At 42.8% G+C, this 25,806-nt stretch overlaps 1 protein-coding gene across 1 annotated transcript in view; it reads left to right on the forward strand.

Moving 5' to 3' along the window:
• ESR1 (estrogen receptor 1) overlaps positions 1-25,806 on the forward strand; it is a 522,594-nt gene that overhangs the window by 9,628 nt on the left and 487,160 nt on the right. The window lies entirely within an intron of this gene.

The raw sequence follows: 25,806 nt of genomic DNA on the forward strand, positions 1-25,806 counted from the left end.
TTCAATATATCTGGGATCCCTAGTCCACCCGCTAGTTTTGAGCGTTTCATTGTCCCCATGGCTATTCTAGGGTTCCGCGCATTCCACACAAATCCCGTTAAAGTGCTATTAATCTGGGAAAAGAATGTGATAGGTAAGGGGATTGGTATCATTTGAAGAAAAAAGAGTATGCGGGGCAGAATATTCATTTTTATTATGTTAATACGGCCCATCCATGTGAACGCAGTCTTAGTCCAGAGGGAAAGATCTTTTTTAATTGTAATAAGTAAGGGGGGAAAATTTGCGGCATAGAGGGTATTAAAACTGTCTGTCAATTGAATCCCTTGGTACCGAATGGAGGATTTGGCCCAGGTGAAGGGAAAGGAGGCTTGTAAGTTGCTTGTCAGAGCAGGGGTTAAGTGAATAGGTACAATTTCAGATTTGGAATAATTAATTTTGAAATTTGAAAGTGATCCGAATAGTTTCAGTTCCTTCATCAGGACTGGCAATGATATCAGGGGTTCTGAGAGGTGGAATAACACGTCATCAGCGTAGGTGGATAGTTTGTGTTCAGTGTTTCCTACTCGCAAACCCCTTATGTCTGCATTCGCTCTAACCGTGCATAGCAATGGTTCAAGAACTAGAGCGAAGAGAAGGGGCGATAGGGGGCACCCCTGTCTCGTGCCATTCCGAATCAGAAATCTAGAGGAGAGCACTCCGTTCACCTTGACCTGCGCACAGGGAGTAGAGTAAAGAGCCAAAATAGAGGTCAACATGCGCATTTTCAGCCCTAGAGCCTCCAACACCGCTTTGAAGTTACGACCAGTCAACCCGGTCGAAAGCCTTTTCAGCATCTGTGGAAAGGATAATGTAAGGTTTGGGATCAGGACTGGTACGGGCCCAATGAATAAGTTGTATGGCCCTAATGGAATTGTCTCTCGCTTCCCTCCCTTTAATAAACCCAGTTTGGTCAGGATGAACTATATTGGGCAGGGAATTCCCGAGCCTGTTCGCTAAAATCTTGGCTAGTATCTTAACGTCAACGTTGAGGAGGGAAATAGGGCGGTAGCTTTGGGGAAGCGTCGGATCTTTACCCACTTTTGGTAACACTGTAATGTGTGCCAAAAGTGCCCCTGAGGGTATGGGAGTCCCTTCTGCTATGGAATTAAAGTAAATGCACATGTGGGGTATAAGGGGGGGTAGAAAGGTTTTGTAGTATAACCCTGTATAGCCATCCGGTCCCGGGCTCTTCCCTGTGGGAAGGGATTTCACTATCAGTTCGATCTCCCCAGGGGAAATCAGAAGTTCAAGGTCAGTACATTGATCTGCACTCAATGCTGGAACGCCAGCTGCGGCTAAATAGTCTCGAATGGCAGTGGACCTGGATTGTTGGGTATCTAAAGGGCAGTCAGGATGTAAATTATAAAGGCGCGCGTAATAATCTTGAAACCCTGAGGCAATTTTGGAGGACCGAATCGAGACTTCGCCAGAAGAGGAACAAAGTTTTTGTATGTAAGCCTGCGCGTGCTTCTTGCGAATAGCTCTAGCAAGCATACGACCACACTTGTTGCCGTGTTCATAATATTTGTGCGATAAGTGTCTGGCTTGTTTGCGAGTCTGCCGATCAAGCAGGCGTAAAAACAAGTCTCTTAAGTCAGTTAACCTCCGCAATGCCCCAGGGCCCCCATTTTGTTTATGTTTGAGTTCAGCATCCTGTAGGGCGGCCAGCACCCTATCAAAGTCCGCCTGAAGCATCTTTTTAAGTTTAGCCCCCTGGGATATTAACTCTCCTCTGACTACTGCTTTGTGGCCCTCCCACACTATGCCCATGCTGATATCATCCGCTACATTTTCATTGAAATAATTTGTGATGGTCTCTGATACTTTGGCAACTGCCGCTGTATCATCCAACAAGTTTTCATTCAGTCTCCACGTCCAGGCTCCACGGGAACTGGAAGGGAGTGTTAGGGTCACCCCCACTGGTGCGTGATCGGATAGTGTAATGTTCCCAATGAACGCGGATTGCACGAGCTCTAGTGTGGAGCGGTCCACATAGACTTGATCTATGCGAGTGTATACATCATGGACTGCCGAGTGATAGCTGAAGTCTCTCTCCTTTGGATGGAGGACCCTCCAGCTATCAAGTAGCAAGTGAGATTGAAAAGACTTTCGGAAGTGTTTTAAGAAAGCATAAGAATGTGAATGACTAGAGCTGGAGGTGTCCAGCAGAGGGTCCGGGCTAACATTGAAGTCCCCTCCTAAGATGACAAAGCCTTCCTTAAAGTCTGCTAGTAGGTCGAGAGCACTGTCAATAAAAGTAATTTGGTTAGAGTTGGGCGCATAGATCGAGGCGAGTGTATATTTTCGTCCCGCTATGACACCTTTCAGAAATACATAACGGCCTAGTGGATCTATTTTGCTATCCGAAAGCTGGAAGGGGCAATTCCTGTGAATCGCAATCGTATTGCCTTTAGATTTGGACGTGGGGGAGGTGCTGTGGAACCATTGGTTGAATAAATGGGTAGGTAATCTAGGCAAGGAATGATGGGTAAAATGGGTTTCCTGTATGAAAACCACGTGAGCTTTTAGTTTCTTAAGTTCCCACCAAAGTTTGTTTCTTTTCCCGGGGGAGCAAAGGCCTCTTATGTTATAAGATATTACCTTAAGAGTAGACATGCCAGAGTAGATGGTAGGAAGAATGTCGAATAGTCTCACTCGCCCGGCGCAGCATCTGAAATCTTGGATTGCTCCTAGGAAAGAAGGAAGGGGGAGGACAGAGAGGGGGGGGGGGAGAAAAGTGAATGGAAAAAAGGACAAAGAAAATGAACTGTTAAAGTAACATAAACATTGCGACAAAGCATTAGCAGAGTCCGTAAACAGTACATCTGTAGGTGGGAGGTCTCCCTCGAAAAGAGGAAGGGGGCCTCAGACCTTACCTAGTGCCCCAAATAGGGACTGTACCCAATATAGGGTGGCCTACGTGGGGGAACGTGAGCCTAAGCACAGGGCGGAGAAAGGGGGCCCCATCTCCAAACACCGCATCTTAAAAGGTGTTAGGGGTTGGGAAGGGGGATACGCGACTGTAGTAAATTCGGAAGTTCACATTTTCCCACCCACTACCAAGGCAGAAAAAAAAATATATAAAGAAAAAAATTTTTTTCTTTTCTTTCTTTTTTTCCCTTTTCTCCCCTCCCTTTTGATTATTAGTCGTGTCTCTTGAGTGGTCTGCAATCACAACCAACCGGATTTCAGAGACCAAAATAAGGCCAACATTGAAAGGTCTAGATTCCAATAAGGCCATACTCATAGTACCGTCTGAAAAAAAAAAAAAGGGGAAAAAAATCTTTCCTCTCCCCGGTCAGTGTGGCATAAGGGGGCAGTCGGTTTTTCGTATCTTAACAACAGGGAATGTCCATGATCACTGTATGAGTCCGGAGGGACTACCTCTTCAATCACGGGTAGTGGAGGGGCCAGGAGGGGGGTCTTGATTCTGACGCTGTCTGTCCCTTCTACGGTTCCTACGGGTAGCAGTTGACCATTGTGGGGGGACATGGATCCCAGAAATGACAGATAAATTTCTCCAATCCGGGAAGTCCACTGGGTCTAGGCCAAGGGAGGACAGAAACTGTGGGAGATCATCTTTGCTACGCAGCGTGACTTGTCTTCCATCTTTAGTCGCCTGTAGGAAAAAAGGAAAACCCCAGCGGTATGATAGGCCAGCTTCCTGGATCGCCGTCAAGAGGGGCTTTAGAGCTCTGCGCTGCATAAGAGTGCATCTGGATATGTTTTGATAAAAGAATAAACGTGCACCATCAAAATCGTAGAAGGGTTTGTTGCGCATTTTTTGCATGATGCTGTCCTTTAGGGTGAATTTATGGAGTTTGCAGATTATGTCTCTGGGGTTGTCCACCTCCTGAGAGGGGGGTCTTAGTGCCCTGTGAGCTCGATCAATTTCTATAGGAGTCGAGGCAGGTAGGCCCAATATGTCTCTGAAAATATCAGTCAGCGTGGGGATTATATCCCTCGGGGCTGTGGCTTCTGGGAAACCCCGAATCCTAATGTTCGCTCTTCTGCTGCGATTTTCTGCATCATCTAGCTGACATAATATGGCTTCAATCTGCTGGTCTTACTGCTGACATTTAGATTGCAGTAGAGCAATAGTGGGGAGAACCTCCTCCAGCTTCTCTTCTAAAGATTCTACCCTGTTACCCAGGTGGGAAGTGTCAGCCTTTAGTTGAGCAATGTCCTCTGTGAAAGCTTTCTCTACCCTGCTTGTAAATCATTCAAGGTCCTCTTTAGTGGGTAAAGACATAATATGGCGCCTGATATCCTCATCACAGAGGTAGTCAGATACTTCAGAGCGGCCATCAAACGAGGCAGGGGAAGCACAGGGGGCCGAATTACTCACCGACCCTGGGGATGGCACCAGAGATGCTGCTGAGGCTGAAGCTGTCCCCTTCAGGGTCCGGGCTGTGGCTGCTGCTGGCTGGGAGGATTTTGTGGCTTTCTGGGCCTTCCCGGTCGGCGCCATCTTGGAGGCTTCACGGCCTTGTCCTCGGGCCCCAGAGAAGTAAGAATCCAGCTGCCCCTGCCGCGATCTGTCGGTCCTGGTCGGTTGGGAGCACTGTCGTGAGCGTTGTGACATGGGGGGATCTTATAAAAGTGAGTATCCCCCTATTCAATGCTGATTGTGTACGGCGGTGTAGCGGAGCTGAGGCAAAGCACGTCCTCACTCCTCCATGTCCAGGACACGCCCCCACTACACTTTTTTTTTAATGGTGACTATGTACCCAGTACTCGTTTACATGGGGGGGCCGGGATCTGGGGGCCCCCTTGTTAAAGCGGGATTCCAGATTCGGATAAGCCCCCCGCCCACAGACCCCCACAACCCTGGCTGGTGGAAGAGACCCTTGTCCCCATGATGCCCCCTGCCTCAAAGAAACCCCCCATGTTGAGGGCATGTGGCCTGGTGTGGTGCAGGAGGCTGCTCGCTCGTCCCCTCCCTTACCTGACCTGCCAGGCCGCATGCTTGGATAAGCGTCTGGTATAGATTTTAGGGTGGACCCTACGCCATAAAAAAAAAATTTGGCTTGGGGGTTTCCCTCAAAATCCATACCAGGCCCTTCGGGGGAGGGGCCCACGCTGCTTTTTTTTCTTATTTTCTAATTGCCAGCAATCCTTTTTTTACATTCAGCTGAGGACTCATCAGTTGTTAAGGATGAGGCGGCCACCTGCTCCTTAACAACCATGTTGTTAATTGGTGGTTAAGGATGCTGGCGGCTGCCGGTTCATTAAACATCGCATGCCGGGACCACTACTTATTTATTGCATGCATTTTTTTTCTTTTTGTGAAATTACATTTACTCCTATTTTATGCGGTATTTATCAAGTGTTTATGCTTTATACTGCATAAAGCAATAGGTATTTGACATTTTCAGGATTAAATGCGGTATTTGGGAAAACACCTAAATAACGCATACAATCTGGTGAATGGAGCCCCATATGAGATAATACTTCTACCCCAGTTTTTTCACTCACTTTTTTAATAAATGATCAGGTTCAAAATTATACAGCGGGGAAAATAATTATTTGATCCCCTGCAGATTTTGTAAGTTTGCCCACTTACAAAGAATTGAAGGGTCTATAATATTTATCATAGGTGTATTTGAAATTATAGAGATAGAATACCAAACAAAAATCCAGAAAAAAAACATATGGTACAAATGTTATGAATTAGTTGCAGTTCAGTAAGTCAAATAAGTGATCCCCTACCAACCAGCAATAATTCTGGCTCCCACAGACTGGCTACGGTATTTGCTCATGTGGTACACAGATTAGTCCTGTCAATTTAGAAGTTGCTCCTAACGACAGCTCATTATGTGTATAAAACGACACCTGTCCACAGCAGTCACACATGAGTTGATTTTTTAAAAATAAATAGACTGTGCACTTTGCAAGTGCAGTTGCACTAATTTTGCCCAAAGTTTAGTGCATCTAGTGAAGCTCTGGTGATTTCCATCACCCAATCATGTGCAATCACAGATGCTGTTTTTGATTTCTCTTGCACCTGATTGGGTATGCTTTACAGAGTAAAGTTTTACCACATTCACTAAGGAGAAAATGAGTGCAACTGCAAAGTGCACAGTCTATTTGCCTTTAGTGTGCTATGGCTATAATTAAACCCTTGTTTATCATTTATGTTCTTTTAAAATAACAATAGTTTACATAAATGAAAGTGAGATTGAATCATAAAAAGTAAATGACCACAAATGGCTTATTTCACTAAGTTGGGAGACCTTGGGGTTTATTTACTAAAGCTGGCGAATGCTAAATCAGGCTCACTTCTGCAGAGAAACCAATCAGCTTCCAGGTTTTATTGCCAAAGCTTAATTGAACAAGTTGAAGTTAGAAGCTGATTGGCCACCATGCACAGCTGCATCAGTTTCTGAGTGCATCAGTTTTAGTAAATCAACCCCACTGCATGATTTACAGTGATTTAGCTGCTGTAGTATATCTAACACCCAGAGCAGATAATTTTTTAACACCCCAACAATACATCAAAAATGATCATTAGTAATAATCATTAAATTAAACATCATGCATGTTGGGGGCAGGAGCAAATATCGATCTGTGAAGGGAACACAGCAACAGCATTTTTAAGACCCCTTTCACACTGGGACCGCGGCCATGTTATCACTAAAGCATTGCACTTTAGCGCTGTTTAAGCAGCACTTTTCGGCCGCTATCGGGGCGTTTTCAATCCTACAGGAGGGGTTAAAAACACCCGTCTTGCGGCGCTTCGGAAGCACTTTTCAGGTGCTTCAGAAGCACTGCCCATTCATTCCAATGGTCAGGGCATTTTGGGAGCGCTCAATACAGCTCTCTCAAACCGCCCCAAAGATGCTGCAGGACTTTTCAGGATGTCCCGCAAGCGCATCGCCCTAGTGTGAAAAGTCACACTTGCATGAATGGGAGGTGGTTTTCAGGTGCTTAGCAGAGGCTATTTCCAGCACTAAAGCACCTGAAAACCGCTCCAGTGTGAAGGGGATCTAAAGGCTAAATCCACCTTTTACAAAAAAAAAAAAAATGCACAAAAGCACATACAGTATATTTGCAGGAAAAAAAATGTTCATCTTTCCACTTGTGTTCCATTGAGAACTTCAATCTGTCTGCCACTGTGGCAGACAGGACTTGTAGTTTATTAATTCACAGATCTATGTTGGGGCTTTTTCAAGTGAAATAAATACACATTACTGTTGATTTTTAAATTAAAATCTGGCTGGTGTAGATCCCGTTAAACAAGTAGATTTGTGAAAGTGTGATTGTAGTCGTATTAGTGCACTTACAACAGAAACAATTGAGTACTGTCCGTGATACTTTTTTTATTTGCACTAACATACAATTTTTCAGGACAAGCTTGGTGGTGTGGATCCTGTTGAAGAAGTTCACTTGTGAAAATAATTAAAGCATTTGCTTGTAGTCACTTCAATATTTTTTGGGGCTTTTTAAGCTAAAAAAGAAATATACTCTATATTTCAATCTGTTTTCAGTCTATTTATTAGGGTTATTTTAAAAGAGTTACAAACATATACCATTTGCACATTGAAAAATATAATTATGACTGTAAAATTCTGCTTTATCTCCAGTGTACATTCTAGTTCATTATAGAAAGCAATCCTAAAGACATAGACTGACATGCTATTCTGTCTTCCAATTATGATCACATACAAAAAATAGAGGGAAAGAAAAAAAAGACATGCACATAAGCATATCATAAGCATATCATCTTTTCAGTAAAGGAAGCTGTCCTGTTGAAAAAGCAAACAGTGAAAGTGTTTAGATACTGTGTAGTTTTTCCAGCAAAATAAATACACTTGAATGTTGATTTATTGACTAAAATAGTGTGCCTGTAATTAATACAATATTTTGGGGGATTTTTTTAAGTGACCTTAATTCCCTCCAGTGTTGATTTATGGATAAATAGCAGCCTAGTGTCTATCAAGCTCAAAATGTTGCCTAGTAGTAGTTCTTAAATTCTGTGCATGGGATCACTGCAATATTTTGCTGTAATTTTTCAGTGAAATAAAAGCATTTCTAAGTAGATATTTATATTAAAATCTGTCTGGTGTCTGATTTGTTCAAAATTTGGCCTGTAAAATGTGCCTGAATATGGTTTTATTAAGCCTGCGATATTTTTGGCTTATTTATGGCTTTTTTTTTATTTGCATGTCAAAGCAAAATATAACGTTGACATTAAAATTCAGCTTTGTCTCATGTGTATTACATTATAACCTTATTTCTTTGAAAATGGCAAGATATAACACTGCTTCTAATTGGTATTCAATTAGAAATCTTCTGTTTCTTTATACAAAGCAGTTCTAGGGATATAGAATGACATGCCATTCTGTTTTCCAATTACGATAATATAAATAAAAAGAAAATGCATACCTAAATAGGACAAAAAATTCTGCATAAAAGAAAGAAAGAAAAAAGAGATACAAGAGAATAACGACGGATTCATTCCTCTAGGGCCCACAAATCCAGTGATGAGTATCCAATGCTAATGTTGATTTCTTCAATAAAAGCTGTCTGGTTTCTGTTAAAGTAGGCAAAACATTTTTTTTTTTTTTTTTTTTTTTACATTTTGAATAGAGTAAGTGAGGGTCATAACCCCTGTCAGTTTATTTTTCTTGCCATCTATGTGCCATTGGGGAAATTTCCCTTCACTTCCTGTCACATAGCCAAAACAGAAAATCTCGGCAAATGAAGGGAATCTAAAAACCAAAGAAAACCGAACTGGATGCTCCAAAAAAAAAAAAAAAAAAAATATATATATATATATATATATATATATATATATATATATATATATATATATATATATATATATATATATAGTCCAGTGGGTCGAAACGTGTCGGCTTTGCTAGTCCAGCGCTTCACATTGCACTTGAAACTCTTTGACCTGTGATCACATTTTATCTGTACACATCTCCAAGATGTTTGTACTGTTTTTTAAATAAATCCATACTTTTGACCTACACCGTGCAGAGGCATTTTTTCTTTTTATGACCCCCATGTTTGAACATCCAGTGGATGGGATCATTGTATGCATTGCCAGGATATTCGGTGATCTGCATTTGAGTTCCCGTTCCCTACAGCTAAGCTTGGCTGACTCACTGCCGCTGGCAGGTGGGTCCACAGTTTCTGGTAAGAGTATTCATCCCTTACCCCAGATGGAGGATGCACTATCCTGGGTGATCTGACATCAACCTTGGTTCTCTATTTGCTTTTGGTTCCAGACTTTTATCCCTTTCTTATCAGCTTGGCTTACAGTGTGGACTATTCAGCAGATCACATTGGGGTCTTTGAACTTTTTCTCCTAATTACTATATTTTGTTGCACATATGCGTTCGTGTTGTCTTTTGGATTCAGTTTGCACATAATTGTTTGCACTTATGCACTTTATTAATGAGTCACTCTTTATATACTATTGCTGTTTATGAGTTATTGTTGACTTCTATATGCAGTCTACCTTTCATATTGTTTTTTTGCTTTAGTCTTTATGCACTCAGTATGTCATAACAAACACTTTATACCTGTCATACAGATATACAATTTTTTGGTTACCTAGCGCTGCACTTTCTTTTCAATGTGTTTATTAAAGTTTTCACAATTACATAGCTAAAAGTGCTTTTAGTCATATACTGTCATACAGTGATGCACAAAAATGGAAAATCGTTCAACTATAAACTCATAATATAGTAAACAAACAATCTGAGGTGAAAAATGTAATTATTTGCGAATCTTAGGATAAGGTGTGTCATTCCCCCCGCCCAAACAACCCATTTGGGATCAAGCTGCGTTCGGGAGGAAGACGACACAACCCATCCCTGAACCTCTTTCAAGATGTCTATCTGATATATTCAATTATGAAGAAAAAACAAAAATGGATGTGTTGATCACTGCCACGTTACATCCGCATGTCTAGGAACAGTGAAACAAGCATTTATCATTAAAGTTAGTAAAAATATTTCCTGAGTATGCTCTGAGCCTGAAGGTAAATAACACAGCTCAAGGAGGCAGGCTTAATACCCAGGATATTGTAAGAGTGAAGAGATAATTACACCCACTAGGTTATCAGAAAAAACAATGAGTAGCCTAACCTCGAACACCCTCAGGAAATTGTGGAAGAGGCTTTGTAGGATGCGTTCCTAGGTTAAGTAGTGGATCTCACCAGACTGTGAGCTCGAGAAGAAAGTGTGAGATGAAAGGAATGAAGAGTAGAAAAGTAGGAAGAAAGAGGAATGGAGAAATAGAAAAGTTAAGAGGTAGGGTTCCTTCTCCCTCCTCGCCAACCCCTAGGACCCCCACTCTTTTAAACATGCCTATAGATCACCTGGGTCTACAAACGTAGGTGGCCCAAGGTTCCCAAATGGACTCAAATTTTGCTTCAGCGTCCTTTAGGGAGCTAACCATTTTTTCTTGAGCCATTATCCAAAAGTCTTTTCTCTTGACTGCAGATAAAGATACGCTAGTCTGTTTCCATGCCTTAGCAATGGTTAATTTAGTGCCTAAGAAGATGAAGAAGATCAGTGATTGCGTAGCTTTGGAGACATTAGGTACACGGCCATTTAATAGGGCAATGGAGGGGTCTTTTGGAATTTGTCAACCCGTGACCTTGCGGATCATATAAAAGACGTTATTCCAAAATCCCCTGATGTTCGGGCATTCCCACCAGGTGTGTATCATGGAACCATATAGATTGCAACCTCTAAAACACAAGGGTGAGGAGGAGGGGAACATTGTGGCTAATCTCGCTGGAACCAGGTACCATCTGGTTATGAGTTTGAGATTTGCTTCAATCAAGACTATGTTACTTATGTTCCTATAGAACCGAAAGACATTGTTATGCCAGGTGTCTATGCTCCAGTTAATCTGGGTTTCTTTCTCCCAGGACAACATATATGGAAGTTTGGAATCGTCCGAGGCCAGTGACAGGTAAATTACAGATATGCCCCCCTCTGCTCTGTGGCTTGGCCACACCATTGTCCGTAAGCTGTTATGGGCGGAGGTAATGGTTTGTTGCGCCACTGCGCGTTTAAGAAGTGGAAGATTTGTAAAAAAATTTTTCAGAATCGGGCATCTCAAGCTTGCTCTTACAGAAGCTAAGCGAAAGTGGGCCCCCAGGGTGTTAAATGTTGTCCAATGCGGTATAGTCCTTTATTTAACCACCAGCGGAAGGCTGTGATGTTCATGCCCTGTGGGAATTTGGGGTTGTGAAAAATATGTGCTAGCGGTGTCATCTCCGATGTCAGCGTGGGGTGTTATTTTAGGTTGTCCCACAGGGAGATGGAATTAGAGAGTATGGGGGACATAATAGGAGGGCGATCCTTTGCAGGGCACCTTAGAAGGAAGTCTAATGTATGAGTTGGAACGGCTTGCCTCTCAATCTGCACCCAATCAGGTTGTTCTACACGTACATAGATAATTGACAATTGTGCTAATCTAGCCGCATGGTAATACCACAGGAGGTTTGGGGCCCCCAACCCTCCCCGCATCCTAGGTCTATACAGTACCCGTATTTTGGGCAGGGTCCACTGTCTAGTCAAGGGTGTCAGTTTGGCTGCGAGCATGGGGCCCATCCTGTCTCGTTGATGATAAAATTTAGCTCTGCTCCATCTTAAATGCTTTTCAGCTTTTGATGTGAGGGCTTGGTTAAGGGATAGTCGCGCGGCATCCAAGTCTGCTACAGGAACCAGTTTGGGATCTCGTTTATGTAGGTTGCGCAAACTGTAAAAATCTTTTTCTAACTTTTCTATATCAATAGCGCGTTCCTTTTTCACCCGGGTAGAAATTTGGATCAATTTACCCCTTATCGTAGCCTTGTGTGCTGCCCAAAGGGTCTCCACCGAGACCCCCTCTGTTGTGTTCAGCAGGAAGTATTCCTCGATAGCTTTCTCGATTTCAGCTGCCCTCGCTGGGTCACTGAGTAAGGATTCATTCAGTCTCCAATGTAGGAGTGAGGGGCGGTTGGAGCTTCTTCTAAGGGTTAGAAATACTATGGAGTGGTCAGACCATACCGTATCTCTTATAAAGGATTTGATCAAATCTGGGGTTTTGGATGTAGAGACAAATATGTGGTCTATTCTAGCATAAGACTGGTGTGGGTGGGAGAAGTGCGTATAGTCCCTCTTAGTGGGGTTAAGTTCTCTCCAGGCATCAGCTAGATCATAATGATGTAGTAACTTAGCAATTTTAAAGCTTCTCCTGGGTGGGCGAATGAGCTGTGTTCCCGGCAGCCTGGTTTTGTCCAGAGCTTGGTCTAGGGCAGTATTGGAATCACTCCCATAAATGACTGTCCCGCCCAATAAGGATCCTAGAGTTTTGAATATTGTCTGAAAATAGGTAGCTTGTCCCTGATTGGGTGCATAATATGAGGTGATTGAATAAAGGTGGTCGTCTATCCTGCCCTTAATAAGGATATATCTACCCTCCGGATCTCTATGTTCCAGTTGTGTTATAAACCTACAATTTTTAGATATCAGAATGGCTACTCCCCTGGTCTTGTCCTCAGCATTTGCTAGGAAAAACAAGAGGAATTTTGCATGGAGAAAGGATGGATTATACCGCCTTGGCAAATTAGTCTGCTGGAGGAGGACTATGTCAATTTTGTGAGAATGCATGGATTGCAAGATTTACCTGCGTTTAACCGGGGAGTTCATCCCCTGCACATTGTGAGAAACAAAACGCAGGGGAGGAGAGGGCGTGAAGGTGTCAGCCATCGAGCAGAGATGAATGGCCCGCAATTGTTGTCCCGTCACCTACCTCAGGAATGTCCATCGTTCTGGTCCCTTGTTCAATCCAGTATGGCTTATGTTCCCAGTCAGTATCAGTCTCAATAGGCGGTTCCCGGATGCTGGCAGGGCGGGAAGAAGAAAAAGAGAAAAGGTTAGAAAAAGAAAAGAGAAAAAGAATAGGCAAGAGAAGGATGGGTGAACCCTCTAGGGGTTCTACTGGGCTTGAACAGCTTCCTAACTCGCTGTCCAAACAAAATGCAGTGGAGTCAGTCTCCACTAGAGAGACCGAAGTCCCACCAAATGGACTCAGGAAATCCAGAGCCATAGGGTAGGTGGAGTGCACAAGCTTAACACCCCGGCCAAGGCACACCAAAACAATCATAAAACTTTCGAACTAATTACCACAAACTTAAAGTCCGACCATGACTGGTCCGAAGTGACATAGAGGGAGCGTTGTACTAGCTAAATATTAAGTGCGGGGGTATATATAATGCACGGAAGTCCTTGCATCAGTTGCAAAGCGGGTCTGGGGGAAAGTCTCCAGAAAGGACCTGACTGGAGGGTAACCTACTTATAGACCTTGAGATAGTAAATTGGAGCAGTCTTGCATACTTTAGTTCTTAGTAGAACAGAGCGCGCTCCATGCAGTCTTGCGGAAATGAAAAATATTCAAGTACAAAATTAACTTGCGATACTGACACCTAACGTGGTACAGGGAGTAACAACCAAAATATAACACTGCAAACGCGTAATTTTGTTCTCACAGGAGGTGCTATGAAAATGCGTTGCTCAACTGAGGAATGTCCAAATCCTTGGTTGGTTTGGAAAGAAGAGTAGAGACCGTATAGACCTCATTCTGCGTAAGGGGGGTCATCCTTCCTTGGAGCGCTTGAAGTTGGAGTTGTTCCACACCGGTGAGAAGGGGCTGGAAGGAGTTTGGCATTTCGTGGCTTCCGGTTGGGAGTTCAGTGGGGTTTGTGGAGGGCAAAGGATATTAGTCGCAGTCCCAATAAAATTTTTTCTCCTTCCTGTAGATTGGTGAAGGAGTATGTTCTAGATTTGAAGGTGAATTTGAGAGTGAATGGAAAATTCCACCAATATTTTATCTCCTTCTGTGAGAGGACCGTGAGTAGGGGTTTTAATGCCCTTCTCCTCTGGATTGTCGATGGTGATATGTCAGCAAAAATTTGGATTGGATGGGTCTTAAAAAGGAGAGGTGTTTGCTTGTGGGATCTTTTCATGATCTCCTCCTTCAATGTGGCTTCACCACAGCATCTTTGGGGGCTCCATCCTAGGGCCCTGTGAGCTCTGTCAAGTTCTAGTTTATGAGGTGGAATGTCCGGGATGAGGCCTTTAATGAAGTCCTGAAAGGCTGCCATGACGTCTGTGACGGACTCCGGGAGCCCCCTCAAACTGAAATTATACCTTCGAGATCTGTTCTCAAGATCTTCGATTTTGCACAGCGCAGTGTCCAGTTGTTCTTGTGTAACTTGAATGTTGGCATCATTTTGATTGGCCCTGGCTACTGTGGTGTCTAACTTGTTTTCAATGGCTTCTATGCGATCACCAAGGTTTTGGAAAACAGCCTTAATGTCCCCTGTGATCTTAGCAGCTATTGTGGTCAGCCCCCTGTCTAGTAATTCAGACAGTTTGTTAAAGAGATCCGCTGTGTTTATGAGGGAGTCTGAGCTGGCTTGTGTGAGGTGATGCGGGGGGGGGGGGCGAATAGGTCTCAGCCCGTCTCAGGGGGGATATCAGGTAATCCTCCTTTGTGTGGCTGATGAGGGATTCCGTGGAAGCAAGAGAGGGTGTTGTGGCTGGTCAGGTACTCACTGTGTGTCCCGGGGGGGTTTATGGAGGGTCGTGGGCCTGCAGCCCTGTGTCTTCTTCCTCCATGTCAGTACAGGAGTGTGCTGCGGCCGCCATCTTGGTTCGGGATCGGGCTGAACTGAGGCCTGAGATTCCTTTTGGCCAAGCCCCGGGGCATGGAGAGGTTCTCAGGCGGTTCCCCCAGCTGCTGGTGCAGTCCTGAGCTGATTCGCTGGCCGAAGTCGGTGGCTCTGCGTGCCGTTAGGCCGGGGTGTCACAGAGCTCCAGGCTCAAGCGGCCATCTTGGAGTCCTCTGTGCGTGCGCTTTCCCTATCGCTGCTCTTTATACACTTACTAATACAAAGCATACATACAATTAAGCACAAAAGTGCAGCATTTATAAACTACATGCATATGATATGAGTGTTATACAGTGCTAGCATAAAAAATATGAAGGGAATCCCTTGGGGACCCCTGTGTCACCAGAACTAAAGTGTCCCCATTGGAAGATTTCCCCTCTGTTACATTTCTGGGGACAACCCCAAATTTGGGATATTCTTTTACTTTAACTTTCAATGAAAATGGCTATAAATAATAAAAAAAGGGGTTTTAAAAAATATAAAAATGAAGGAGCGTTATCATCGTTTAAATGTTACAAAGAATATAACAGAATATGTAAAAAGGAAATCAAGGATGCAATAATTCAAAAATTCTTCAAATTTATTAATAGTAAAAAGGTCAGGTCTGAGCATGTAGGCCCTGCTAAATAATCTAGAGTGGGTGACTGTGGACAAAGAGAAGGCAAATTTATTAAATACTTTCTTCAGCTCTGTGTATACAAAGGAGCATGGGGGAGCTCATATCCATAATGGGGGTGGTATTGACACAGCCCCGAATGATCCACAATGGCTCAAAAGTGATATGGTCCAGAAATATTTAGACAGAATAAAGGTGGATAGAGCACCTGGACCAGATGGCATCCACCCAAGGATCCTAAAAGAATTGAGCATTGTCATTTTAAGGCCATTTTTTCTAATATTTAGGGACTCGTTAATGACTGGAATGGTACCACTGGATTGGCGTAGGGCCAATGTGGTGCCCGTATTTAAAAAGGGATCAAAGTCTTTACCAAGTAACTAAAGACCTGTTAGTTTAACTTTTATAGTCAGGAAGACACTGGAGAGTTTAATTTCCCTGGCGGTGTGATTATGTCAGATTTTTGCGTCTCAAAGCGGTACAATTGTTTTGCATAGAAATTTGGCGTTTTATATTGTAGGCCTGTAATTCTTAGCAATAACACACTTAAATCTGTCCAAACAAGAGTCTAGTAGACATCCCGGGTACGATAAAGTTTGAAATGCAAAATCGTAAATTATAATATAATAAATAACTATAAATAATTAAAAAAAAAATAATATAATAATAATAAAATTAATTTCCTCACGATTCACTATCGCTCAATTCTGCAAGTGTTCTAATTTACTACTGCTGTTTTCTAGCTGGTCTAAAACCACTTTTGACGTAAAGGGACACTTTTTAGTTGCTATGGACAATATCAAGTTCCCAGTCAGAAAGAACAGTATTTATTATATAAAACTGCATGCAGGGCATTGGACAAACCACTAGGGACAAAAAGGATGTGAAATGATTTCATACAGTAATGTAATCTGTAAGATTACAGTGTACTGTATGTGTTATGAGTTTTCTATTTTTTTAATTTGCCGCCAGGCTCCACCCCTGTGAGTCACGATGCTTGCAGGGAACGTAGCCCGACACACAGAGGCATTAGGCAGAGGACACAGCCCACACACACAGCGGGGGGGACATCGCAGGATCCTGGGGACAAGGTAAGCACCAGGATCCTGCAATGCAATCCCGAGTGTGGCTCGGGGGTTACCGCTAATGGTACTGAAATTTAACGAGCCACACTTGGGACAACCGCCAGGGAGGTTAATAAAAGACCACATAGACAAGTTCTTGCTGGAAAAAAAATATTTTAAGTACTAGACAGCATGGATACATGAAAGACAGAAATTGTCAAACAAACCTGATTTATTTTTGTGAGGAGGTAAGTAAAACCTTGGACAGAGGGGTGGCTGTGGACATGGTATACTTGGATTTTGCAAAAGCATTTGACACAGTTCCCCACACATGTCTAATGTGTAAGGTAAAGTCTACAGGCTTGGATAGATCAATTTGTAAATGGATAGAAAACTGGCTAAAAGACAGAATTCAGAGAGTAGTGGTTAATGACTCTTATAGGGCGTACACACGGTCGGACTTTGTTCGGACATTCCGACAACAAAATCCATGGATTTTTTCCGACGGATGTTGGCTCAAACTTGTCTTGCATACACACGGTCACACAAAGTTGTCGGAAAATCCGATCGTTCTGAACGCGGTGACGTAAAACACGTACGTCGGGACTATAAACAGGGCAGTGGCCAATAGCTTTCATCTCTTTATTTATTCTGAGCATGCGTGGCACTTTGTCCGTCGGATTTGTGTACACACGATCGGAATTTCCGACAACGGATTTTGTTGTCGGAAAATTTTATTTCCTGCTCTCAAACTTTGTGTGTCGGAAAATCCGATGGAAAATGTCCGATGGAGCCCACACACGGTCGGAATTTCCGACAACACGCTCCGATCGGACATTTTCCATCGGAAAATCCGACCGTGTGTACGGGGCATTACTCTGAATGGTCTAAGGTTATCAGTGGTGCACTCCTAGGTTCAGTGTTGAGACCCTTACATTTTAATACCTTTATAAATGATATAGGGTCTGGGATTAAAAGTAACATTTCTGTTTTTGCAGATGACACTAAGCTATGCAGTGGAATAACGTCCTTACAGGATGTCTTCAATTTACAAGCTGACCTCAATGCACTGTCTAATTGGGCAACTAAGTGGCAAAGGTTTAATGTTGATAAATGTAAAGTTATGCACTTGGGGGCTAAAAATACGCATGCATCATACATATTAGGGGGAGTACAACTGGGGGAATCAATGGTGGAGAAGGACCTGGGGGTTTTGGTAGAGCATAAGCTTAATAATAGCATGCAATGCCAAGCTGCAGTTTCCAGAGCGAGCAAAGTCCTTTCTTGTATTAAGAGAGGTATGGACTTCAGATAGAGAGAGATATCATTTTGCCCCTGTTCAAATCATTAGTAAGACCCCATCTGGAATATGCAGTTCAGTTTTGGGCACCAGTTCTTAAAAAGGATATCGGGGAACTGGAGAAAGTGAAGACAAGGGCAACCAAACTAATAAGAGGCATGGAGGAGCTCATCTATGAGGAAAGATTAGAGCAACTGAATCTATTCCCTCTTAAGAAGAGGTGATTAAAGAGGGATATGATCAACATGTACAAATACATAAGTGGTCCAAATAGTGAACTTAGTGTTGAGTTATTCACTTTAAGGTCATCACAGAGAACAAGGGAACACTCTTTATGTCTAGAGGAAAAAAGATTTAATCTCCAAATACGGAAAGGTTTCTTCACAGTAAGAGCTGTGAAAATGTTAAATAGACTCCCTCCCGAGGTGGTTCTGGCAAGCTCAGTAGATTGCTTTAAAAAAGGCCTGGATTATTTCCTAAATGTACAGAATATAACTGGGTACTAACATTTATAGGTAAAGTTGATCCAGGGAAAATCCGATTGCCTCTCGGGGGATCAGGAAGGAATTTTTTCCCCTACTGTAGCAAATTGGAGGATGCTTTGCTGGGGTTTTTTGCCTTCCTCTGGATCAACTGTGGGTATAGGTTTGTGGATATGGGATTGTATTATTATTATTTTTTTTATTTCGACTTTTTTTCAACCTGACCAACTATGTAACTATGTAACACCACTACTATGGACTGATCATAGCGCAGTTATTACATTACTAGCTTCCCTGTTTCCAAAATCAAAGGACGTGCCCTGTTTGCACACCCTGCCCACAGCACAGATATTTAAATATCCATAAAAAATATGATACATATAGTGACATAGTAGGTGAGGTCGAAAAAAGTCACAAGTTCATCAAGTCTAACCTATGTGTATGATTATATGTCAGTATTGCCTTGTATATCCCTGTATGTTGTGGTCGTTCAGTGCTTAACCCCCCTGGTGGTATTCCCGAGTGTGGCTCGGGGTGAGATTTCAGTACCATTAGCGATAACCCTGAGCCACACTAGGGATCGCATCGCTGGATCCTGGAAGAGGTTACTTAACTTGTCCCCAGGATCCCGCGATGTACTCCCACTGTGTATGGCGGCTGGATCTTCCGCATCTTCCGCCCGATGCATTGTGTGCCCTGGCTTCCGTTCCCTGCGAGCGTCGCGACGCAGGGGGTGGAGCCAGTGGTAAATTCAAAATGTATAAAACACAAACACACTGATACATTGTAATCCTATTGGATTACATTACTAAACAATTTAAAATTGACCTTCGTTTGCCCCCCAGTGCTTTATCCAGTGCCCCTGCCTGCAGTTTTACTGTACTTTCTGTCTGGAAACTGCAGAACGACCATGGCATCAAAAAAGCGCGCCTCTACTTCAAAAGCAGCATATGACCTGCTGGAAAACAGCGACAGCGATACAGAATCGCTTGCAGAAGTGAATGATAGGGATTTGTGGGGAAGTTCGTCATCAGGCACGGAAAGCGATTTCAGCGATGATCCTGCAACTGTGCCTAGTAATGTGCAGACTTGGTGCTCAATTGACTGCGGTACGGAGCACGAAGATCCCCCAAGATTCTCGTTTACCGAAGCACCCGGTATCAAAAGTGGAGTTTGAAGATGACAACCTCTTGGGATACCTCCAACTCTTTTTGACTGATGAGGTTATACAAAAAATTGTTACGGAGACAAATCGGTACCAGGAGCAACAAGCTGCTATACCTCAGAGGTTTTTAAGGAGCAGAAAGTGGGAACCAGTGACCAAAGAGGACATGGAAGTTTCTGGGCCTAATTATTCTTCTGGGAGTGGTGGGAAAACCCCTGCAGAAGGGGTACTGGACAACCAACAAATTACTAGCCACTCCTTTTTTTGGCATCGTCATGTCTGAGTACAAATTTTCTCTCATAATTAAATATCTGCACTTCTCATCCAGCTCCAAAACCGAAAAAGATTTGGGAGGTATATCAAATTATTCAGAAAAATTTCCAGCAGACCTATGTACCAGATAGAGACGTCAGTATCGCCGAAAGTCTAATGGCCTACAAAGGAAGACTCAGCTGAATACAGTATATCGCGTCTAAGAGAGCACAATTTGGCATAAAATAATTCATGCTCTGTGAATCCAGCACTGGTTACATATGGAATTCAGTCCTTTACACAAATTCAACAAAAGATTCAGTAATTATGGAATGGCAACCGCTTCCGTTTTTACTTTGATTGAGCCATTGCTGAATCAGGCCTACTGTGCAACCACAGATAATTTTTACACTTCTCGGGAACTCTCGGAGTTCCTTCTACAGCACAAGATGGATGCATATGGGACTGTTAGAGCTAACCGACGTGACATGCCGCCAACCTTTGGCAATAAAAAGCTCAAGGCAGGAGAAATAGTTGCCTGGCAGAAAGGCAAAATTATGGTACTGAGATGGCGCGACAAAAAAGGTGTGTGCCTAATGAGTACCATTCACAACACCTCTACTGTCATGGTACACACAAAAGGTGGAAAAGACGTAATGAAACCACAAGTCGTAACGGACTACAACAACACCATGGGAGGTGTTGACAGAGCTGACCAGGCCATGACTTTTTATCCTGCTATGCGAAAGCAACAACAAAAAAATTACAAAAAAATCTTCAGGCATCTTCTTGAACAGTGCCTATGGAATGCGTTCATTCTTCTAAAAAAAAAGAGTGACAGGCCTGTGGTTCATGGGGACTTTGGAAAGTTGCCAAACTTATATTTCTCAAGCACCAAACACCAACCACTGTAAATAGATCTGGACGTCGTGCTGCTGGCGTTGTGAACCCGGAATGCCTGACTGGTCACCACTTTATGGACCACATTCCACCAACGGAAAAGAAGTCAGAAAAGAAACCCAGTTCTACTGTCCTGACTGTGATGCTGGACTTTGTGCTGTACCATGCTTTAAAATTTTCCATACGGAAAAGAAGTCAGAAAAGAAACCCAGTTCTACTGTCCTGACTGTGACGTTGGACTTTGTGCTGTACCATGCTTTAAAATGTTCCATACCCGGGACGTTTACTGAAGCAATATGACTACTAATATTGCACTCTTGTTTGGCCAAGAAAAATGTCAGAGTTTTTGATTATATTATTTACTAAAATTTATTGAATAAAAAGTATTATTACTATTATATTATTATTTGTTATTATTTATAGTTATTTATTATATTATAATTTAAGATTTTGTGTTTCAAACTTTATCATACCCAGGATGTCTACTAGACTCTTGTTTGGACAGATTTCAGTGAGTTATTCCTAAGAATTACAGGCCTATAATATAAAACGCCAAATTTCCATGCAAAATAATGGTACCGCTTTCAGCACCTAAAATCTGAAATAATCATACCGCCAGGGAGGTTAATAGTTTCTTGAAACTATCAATGCCTCTCGCTGAGACCACTGCCTGTGGAAGGGAATTCCACATCCTTGCCGCTCTTATGCCCCGTACACACGGTCGGATTTTCCGATGGAAAATGTGTGATAGGACATTGTTGTAGGAAATTCCGACCGTGTGTAGGCTCCATCACACATTTTCCATCGGATTTTCTGACACACAAAGTTTGAGAGCAGGCTATAAAATTTTCTGACAACAAAATCCATTGTCGGAATTTCCGATTGTGTGTACACAAATCCGACGCACAAAGTGCCACGCATGCTCAGAATTAAAAAAAAGAGATGAAAGCTATTGGCTACTGCCCTGTTTATAGTCCCGACGTACGTGTTTTATGTCACCGCGTTCAGAATGATCAGATTTTCCGACAACTTTATGTGACCGTGTGTATGCAAGACAAGTTTGAGCCAACATCCGTCGGAAAAAATCCTAGGATTTTGTTGTCGGAATGTCCGATCAATGTCCGACCGTGTGTACGGGGCATTACAGTAAAGAACCCTCTATGTAGTTTAAGGTTAAACCTCTTTTCTTCTCATTTTCATGAGTGGCCATGAGTCTTGTTAAAATCCCTTCTGCAAAAAAGTTGTATCCCTATTGTGGGGTCACCAGTACGGTATTTGTAAATTGAGATCATATCCCCTCTCAAGCGTCTCTTCTCCAGAGAGAAGTTCAGTGCTCGCAACCTTTCCTCATAACTAATATCCTCCAGACCCTTAATTAGCTTTGTTGCCCTTCTTTGTACTCGTTCCATTTCCAGCACATCCTTCCTGAGGACTGGTGCCCAGAACTGGACAGATACCTTTAATACCATGCTTGAGATTTCCCCTTTTACACTCTGGGAGGTGCCGCAGCTTCTGTATCAGGATTGCCTCTCAACTTAAGAATGAAAAGCATATTCTTCACCAGAAACTTGATACGGATTTCCACACTCACTATGCCTCAATCCTACCCTACTCCAGCTAACAAGCTTCTCTTAGAGAAGGCTTGCATAGAATTTGCTCTGTTCCTGACAGAGTAAGCGGAAAAATAGTTTTGCAGATCAAAACACAAGTATTTCAATAAAGCTAATAAAACGCACACATCAACATGGGGACAAGTTGCTTTGGGGAAGGGTGGCAGAGCCTGCCAGGCTGCATGCTTGGATAAGGGTCTGGTATGGATTTTTAGGGGGGGCGGACCAACGCCATTTTTTCAAGAATTTTTTTTAATCTATTTATACATTTTGGCCAGGGGTTCCCCTTAAATTCCCCTTTTTATTGCCAGCATTGTTTTTTTTTTTTTAATTTCAATCAGCTGTCAGCAGGGAAGCCTGTTGACTCATCCATTGTTATGGAAGCCACGGCCGGTTTCCCGGCCTGTATCTTAACGGCCAGCTATTTACTGTGCCCTGACTGGGCAAAGCTTTGCCAAATCAGGGCTTAGAATGCACTGTGCAGCACGCAGTGCAATGTGGTGGGCGAGCATCCCGCCGAGCACCTGGCAAATCCTAGTGTTCACCCACCCAGCACAGCCAGGCGAACCTTTGCTCAACTCGAACTGTTCGCCCAACTCTAATCATCATGATGATTTTTCTTCTTCTGGGTTTATTATTACTCAGTTGTATACTTGTATTTCTTTTCTGCGATGTAACCTTTGCTTTTTCATTGTTGTTCAAATTAACAAATTAATACAAATTTTGAATCAGAAAAATAATAAAGATTTGAGTTTAAAACATTTATTTGATATTAATTATGTATTTTTCCTTCGTATATTGAAAGCTGTTTTTGTGACCAGCAGCAGAGACTAGAAGCTCCTCCCAAAGATTTTTCCAGCAGATGGGCTGGGAAATATCTGGGTCAGGAGATAGCTGTATATCGATTATAAAAATAAGTACTCAGATTTTTTTTTTTATGAAAATAAATATAGTGCCATCATCCATATACATAAATAGAAGGGACAATGAAAATTAAATGAAAATTAAACAGTGTTTAGAGTCACTAAAAAAGACAGTCGCTTCCAGCGCTAAGGGGTTTTCTAAAGTGAAGAGCAATCATATCCCAAGACTGGGTGAATCCTGCCTTCATCAGATAGTTACATAGTTAGTAAGGTTGAATAAAGACACCAGTCTATCCTGAGTGAGCGTGGGTGCGTGTCCACAATTATCCCTATTTATATAAGGTACCCATATAGTGCTGTCAATTTACGCAGTGCTCCACACATACATTGCACACTCACATCAGTCCCTACCCTCAAGGAGCCCACAATCCAAGGTCCCCAACTCATATTCATATACTAGGGCCAATTTTGGACAGAAACCAATTAACCTACCAGCATGTCTTTGGGGTGTAGGAGGAAACCCACGCAGGCACAGGGAGAACATGCAAACTCCAGGCAGGTAGTGTTGTGGTTGGGATTCAAACCAGCGACCCTGTTTACTGCTAGGCGAGAGTGCTACCCACTACACCATTGTGCCACCCTAATGATGGGGTGATCCGATGCAAACTACAAAAAAGACAAAAATGGAAGGCGCGCACATCCCCTTCCTCTGAGGAAACGCATCAGGTTATACCCAGTGATGGTGTATAGCACATGATTCTACACTGTGATTTTATGGCTTATAGGAGTTGCTGTTTGTGAGTACCCACCTTTTATGAATTGTATCATTTGTTAAATGTCATTGGTAATGCACTAGGTGTGTGTGCCTTCCATTTTTAGTGTTTAGAATCACTTTAAGTTCCCTCTTCACCTATGGCTGCAGGGAAATAGATCCAGCCATTTGTGATAAGTGTGCCCGACAAAGTTTGTTTTGCTGAATGTTCACTGAGAGCTTCAAAAAATCTGCAAACTGTGAAGACAGCGCCCAAATCCTATTGAAGTTGATGGGAGCATGAGTAGCTGGGAACTTCCATGGAGGAAATGCACAAATGCAAACATTTTTTTCTACTGTTTAGCTGGGAGCATGTCTTATAATGTGGCCTAAAGGGCAAAATAAAAACACACAAATCTTGCTTGTGGAATGCCTTGGGGTAGTAACTTGCTTAGGAAATGCCCTAAACCTGCATGTGAAATGGTGAATCTGTAGCATGTACTCCCACAAACATGACACTTAAAAAAAAACAACCACTGCTAAATTACAATTTATCCCTTGCTTGCAAACAAAGCTTCCCTTGTTTGTAAACAAATTGTTAGAAAATCCCGGGGGAAACCACTGACCAAATACAGTCATGACCATATATGGTCAATGATGTCAGCCAGGGAGGGGAGAGCAAGGAATTGGCTTTTGCAACAGGAGTAGTGGTGGGAGAGGATACTCGTGGCATGGATGTCATGTCCACAGGTTGTCGAAGCTTCGCTCATCGTCACAGATGATGAATCTACATGTTGCTGGACAACATGATTGACAATGGATTTACATCAGTGGACCAATTTTTTTAAACTTTTTTTAACCACTTGCCTACCACTGCACGCAGCTGTACGTCAGCACAATGGCAGCGGCGGGCAAATGGGTGTACCTGTACGTCCCCTTTAATTGGTGGGGCTAGCGCATGCGCGCGCCGCGTACAACGTGCCCGTGGGTCCCACGGACTCGATGTCCGCCGGGGGCCTGCGATCGTGTCACAGAGCCGCAGAACGGGGAGATGCCCCGTAAACAAGGCATTTCCCCGTTCTGCCTAGTGACATGACAGAGATCACTGCTCTCTGTCATTGGGAGCAGTGATTGCTGTCATATCAGTAGTAGCCCACCCCCCCACAGTTAGAATCACTCCCTAGGACACACTTAACCCCTTGATCGCCCCCTAGTGTTTAACCCCTTCCCTGCCAGTGTCATTTACACAGTAATCAGTGCATTTTTATAGCACTGATCGCTGTATAAATGACAATGGTCCCAAAATAGTGTCAAAAGTGTCCGATGTGTCCTCCATAATGTTGACGTCATGATAAAGATCACAGATCATGTGCTGAGAGGTCGGATGGCCTTGGAGACAGAACAGTGGGCCGTGAGTGTGATTCCCTTGGACTGGAAATACCATCACAAAGCATCATTGTGGAACCGATTACATTCACGAGATCAGGGCCTACTGCCAACATCATTCGTACCAGGGCCAGGCTGACAGATACCTTCTGTCGCCCATCGGTACCACTAAGCTGAGGTTGTGGGGATCCCTGTAATTTCCCTGTGCCATTTTTGACTGCTGTAATAGCGGTCAATGGGATCTGGTAAGCACATCTGATATACCACCTTGGGTGTGAGGAACCACAGAAGATTTTTCCCACTGCACCTTCATTTTTGTTGTGGCCCTTTCTGGCACTTTTTCTTGATTTATCACGGACTTTTTCTTTGGTTTTGGACTATGCATTTATTTATTTTGGACTCTATACACATTTATTTTCAATATTTGTCTTTAATTAATTAATTTTGGGGTATTAGAGTATAATATTGTTTATACTCACTTTGTACTATTAGCCTTGATTATTTTATTAATTTATTTCACAGGTTCATAATATGTTTTAGCGCCGCATCTCTTTTGTATTATCAAAGATCACAGATCGCCACCGTTACTAATAAAAAAAAGTTAATAATAAAAATGCCATAAAACTATCCCCTATTTTGTAGATGCTATAACTTTTTCGCAAACCAAACAATATACGCTTATTGCTTTT

The sequence above is a fragment of the Aquarana catesbeiana genome, linkage group LG04, assembly GCF_042186555.1.
Source record: "Aquarana catesbeiana isolate 2022-GZ linkage group LG04, ASM4218655v1, whole genome shotgun sequence".
NCBI classification, from domain to species: Eukaryota; Metazoa; Chordata; class Amphibia; order Anura; family Ranidae; genus Aquarana; species Aquarana catesbeiana.